The sequence below is a fragment of the Podarcis cretensis genome, assembly GCF_951804945.1.
Source record: "Podarcis cretensis genome assembly, chromosome: 4".
Lineage (NCBI taxonomy): Eukaryota > Metazoa > Chordata > Lepidosauria > Squamata > Lacertidae > Podarcis > Podarcis cretensis.
This window is the reverse complement of record NC_137173.1, coordinates 74056567-74061717: the sequence shown is the minus strand read 5'-3', so window position 1 is coordinate 74061717 and position 5151 is coordinate 74056567.

Genomic DNA, 5151 nt, shown 5'->3' with positions numbered 1-5151 from the left:
AAGAGGGGTGGTAATTTATATAAGGGAAAAATATGACCCACAACTATTGTATAAAGATGATCAAGGGAGAGTAGTCATAGTTCAGATGGTGTTTCAGGGAGAAAAAATAATTGTTGTGGGAATATATGCTCCAAATGATAAAAAATCCACCTTCTATTCTGAATTAGGAGACAAATTGATGGAATGGATGGACCAAAAAATGATATTAATGGGAGACTTTAATGGGGTGGTGTCTCCAAGCCTAGATAAGTCAATAAAAAAACAAGAGAAGAAGGAAGGTAAATTACCGCGATCTTTTTTTGATATGGTAAATAACCTGGGATTAATCGATGCTTGGAGACTCAAAAACCCCACTATAAAACAATATACTTTCTTCTCAAATCCAAATCAAAGTTGGGGGAGAATAGATAGCATTTGGATTTCGAAGGAACTGACTCAGAATTTAACTAAATCGGAAATTCTTTCACGAACTATATCTGATCACAATGCGGTTTCCATTGAGTTAAAAGGTAAGGATATCAAAACAGCCAGATGGAGAATGAATGAATTTTTATTTAATGACCAGAAGATTGTGAATAAGGCAATAGAGACAATAGAAGATTATTTTAAATGGAATTTAAATGGGGAAACTGCTATAGAGACGGTGTGGGACGCAGGAAAGGCAGTTATGAGGGGCTTTCTAATACAGAAAAATAGTCAAGTAAGAAAAGAAAAAGAGATGAAGAAGGAACAGATCCTAACACAGATTATGGAAAATGAAAGAAAGTTAACTATCAACCCCAGTGAGGAGACCGCGAAGCAGAATATAAAGATACTACAAGCTAAATTTTCTATAACTGACCAAGAGGTAGAATGGAAAATTAATATGATGAATCAGAGGACGTTTGAATCTGCAAATAAGATAGGCAAATATTTGGCGTGGCAAATAAGAGAAAGAAGAAAACAAAACACGATTAGTAAGATAAGGGAAGGAGAAAGGATTGTGGAAGAACCAAAAGAAATAAGAAAGATATTCCAAAAATATTATAAGGATTTATATAAAAGAGGAAAGGAAACAAAACAAGAAATAGACTGCTTTTTGCAAAAACATCACCTAAAACAAATTTCAAAAGAAGAAAAAGAGATATTAGACCAGACAATTACTCAAGGAGAGATAAAGAAGGCCATTAAAAAGATGAAAAGTGGGAAAGTGCCAGGGCCAGATGGCCTTTCGGCCAAATATTACAAAACGCTAAGTAACCAAATATCCCCAGTGTTAGGAGAAGTGATGAATAATATATTAAAAGAAGGAAGGATCCCGAATACCTGGAAGGAAGCATATATCACCTTGATTCCTAAAAAAGATGCAGATACCTTGGAAGTGAAAAATTATAGGCCAATTTCATTATTAAATAATGATTACAAGCTATTTGCAGATATAATGGCAGAAAGATTAAAAAAGGTCCTGAACAATAAAATACATAAAGATCAAACGGGCTTCCTCCCAGGGAGACAATTAAGGGAAAATGTAAGGAACTTGATAGATATTATTGAATATTTGGATATGAGTATAGATAGACAAGCGGCCTTGGTGTTTATAGACGCTGAAAAGGCGTTTGATAATATCTCATGGGATTTCTTGAGGAAAAGTCTGGAAACGATGGGAATGGGAGAGAAATTTAGAAAAGGCATAGAAGCAATATATAAGGAACAGAAGGCAAAGTTGGTAATAAATAACACCACAACAGAATACTTTAGTATATATAAAGGAACTAGACAGGGCTGCCCCCTGTCTCCTCTATTGTTTATAACAGTATTAGAAATACTGAACGAGAGACTAAGGGGGGCAACAGAAGTTAAAGGAGTCAAGGTAGGAAAGAGGGAATATAAAATCAAGGCCTTTGCAGATGACATCGTATTAACCTTAGAAGACCCAAAAAATAGCGTAAAAGAAGCTTTACAAAAAATTGACGAATTTGGAGCCTTGGCAGGACTTAAGGTAAATAAAAATAAAACCAAAATGTTGGTCAAAAATTTAACAAAGGAAGAAATGATAGATTTAGAACAAAGGACGGAAATTGCGGTAGCTAAGAAAGTGAAATATCTTGGAATATGGGTCACAGCTAAGAACATAAATTTATATAAGGATAATTATGATGTCACCTGGAGGAGTATAAAGAAAGACATGGAAATTTGGGGGAGGATGAAACTCTCCTTTTTGGGGAGGATAGCTGTTGTTAAAATGAATATTCTGCCTAGAATGCTATTTCTATTTCAAACTATCCCCATACTTAAAGGCTTAAAACAATGTAAAGAGTGGCAGAGAGCCTTGGCGAAATATATTTGGCAGGGGAAAAGGCCACGGATAAAAATGAAAATTTTGATAGATAAAAAAGAAAGAGGGGGCTTTTCTCTCCCGGACCTAAGTCTATACTATGAAGCGGCTTGCATACTCTGGTTAAAAGATTGGATAAAACTGGAGAATAGCGACCTATTGGACCTGGAAGGTTTCAATAATTGGTACGGATGGCATTCGTACCTTTGGTATGGGAAAGTGAAGGTCCACAAGAGCTTTTTAAACCATATTTTTAGGGGACCGATATACCAAGCATGGGAAAGGAATAAAAACCTCCTTGAAAGAAAGACTCCCTGGTGGATTTCACCAATAGAGGTTCTAACGGTCAAGAAAACAAACATGGAGGAGAAAAACGCCACCTATGAAGAAATGTTAAGAAAAACAGACCAAGGGCCCAAACTCAGACCTTATGAAGAGATAAAAAGCTTATTCACTGGTTGGTTGCAATACCACCAGGTGAATGATTTGTTAAAAGAGGATAAGAAGTTGGGTTTTGATGATAAAAAATCAAAATTTAACATAGAAGTAGTAGAAGGCAAAAACAAAACCCTATCCAGAATTTATGATATACTATTAGAGTGGTATACAAAGGACGAGGAGGTGAAGGAGGCAATGATTAAATGGGCAATTGACTTTGGTTATAACATCGATTTTGAAAGGTGGTCGGAAGTGTGGAATTGTAACATAAAGTTTACAGCATGTATGGCACTGAGAGAAAATGTTTGGAAGATGTTATATAGGTGGTACCACACCCCTGTGAAATTGGCCAAAATGTATAGATTAAAGGATAAGAAATGCTGGAAGTGTGGTGAGGTGGAGGGTGATCTATATCATTTATGGTGGACATGTAAAAAGGTGAAAGGCTTTTGGGAATCACTTTATAATGAGCTTAAAAAAATACTTAAGTACACTTTTCCCAAAAGACCTGAAGCCTTTTTGCTGGGAATGACGGGCAAAGAAATCAAAAAGGAAGACAAGACGATATTCCTCTATGCCACCACAGCAGCGAGAATTATGTTGGCACAATACTGGAAAGTGGAAACCATCCCCAGCATAAATGACTGGCAGATTAAAATGGTAAATTATGCTGAGCTTGATAAATTAACAGGTAAAATAAGAGATCAAGATGAACAGAAATATCTGAAAAATTGGAGTAAATACTGGAACTATATTGGAATAAATGTCTAATGTGAACTGGCAGGGTTAGAACAATACTACCAGCGAGTGAATTTAGGATTATAGATTAAAAATCAAATACGTAATGGAAGTAGATATTCGATACTTACCAAAAGGGTGGAAGGGAGTCTAGGGTGTTTTTCTTTTCTTTTCTTTTCTTTCTTTCTTTCTTTCTTTCTTTCTTTCTTTCTTTCTTTTTTTTTTTTTTTGCACGATGTAGCTAAATTATTTTCTTTGTATAGTTGGAAAAAGGAAAAAGTTGGCTTGTATATCTCTGTTGTAGTGACCCCTTTTTTGTAATCTTTTCTGTATATATATATATATATATATTTCTTTTTTATATGTCTGTTTTGTGTATAACTTTAATAAAAATGTATTCGGAAAAAAAAAAAAGAAATGAGCAGAAACCCAAAGCAGACTTGAGAAGATAATGACTTTGTCCTTGCGGCAGAAGGTCTGCAAAAAAACCCCCATGGAAGTAAGAATTGATACTTCACTTGTGACAAGTGGAACATTTGAAGCTGCTCTCTTAGTATTAGTAACCGAAGCAAATTTAACATGCTTGTAATTGGTGTTTTCCAGGTTTTCCCTTTTTGAATGGCACTCCCATAGGCTACATTACAAGCTGCTTCTGAAATTCCTCATGCTTTCAGAAGAAGTTTGCTATGTAGCCTGAGCAGGTGTTGTTCAAGACAGCCCAAGCCCCTTTGAGTTGTGCAGTTTGTTGGACCCTCATCCAGGGCGATGTGACTTACATTGCTTTGGGTCAAGGTGAAAATGTCTACTCTTGGCTTTGTGCTTAAAGAGGCACAGCAAGTAAAAAGATGAGACTGCTGAAAACGTTAGATTTGGGGTAATTCAGCAAAAAAAAAAAAAAATAGAATTCACTTCCAGGGAAAACTTTGTTACTTTTGAGACAGATGCAGAATTATTTACTGAAACATTGCATTATTCATAATATATAGTGATGGGTTGTATTAAATGCTAATCCTACTCAGAGTAAACCCAGTAAACCTAATGGACAAGACTCCCAGGCCTAACTCGGGTTAATTAATTTCAGTGCATCTACTCTGACCATGACTTTGTTGGATACAGTCCACTGTCAACAGAATTATTTTTGAAATTCATAATATTTTATGCATAAAAAGGTAAAGGTAAAGGTACCCCTGCCCGTACGGGCCAGTCTTGACAGACTCTGGGGTTGTGCGCCCATCTCACTTAAGAGGCCAGGGGCCAGCGCTGTCCGGAGACACTTCCGGGTCACGTGGCCAGCGTGACATCGCTGCTCTGGCGAGCCAGAGTCGCACACGGAAACGCCGTTTACCTTCCCGCTGGTAAGCGGTCCCTATTTATCTACTTGCACCCGGAGGTGCTTTCGAACTGCTAGGTTGGCAGGCGCTGGGACCGAGCAGCGGGAGCGCACCCCGCCGCAGGGATTTGAACCGCCGACCTTTCGATCGGCAAGCCCTAGGCAAAAGTCTAGACAAAATTGTTTTAGTTACCAGTAAACATCCATTTATCTCCACGGTTGGTTCAGGAGAAATTAATTTTAATTTAATTAACCCTATTTTGTGTTTATGATCTTTCTCGGCAGTGACCTAGAAATAATTTCTCCTGACTTGCGGAGATGAAATGTTATG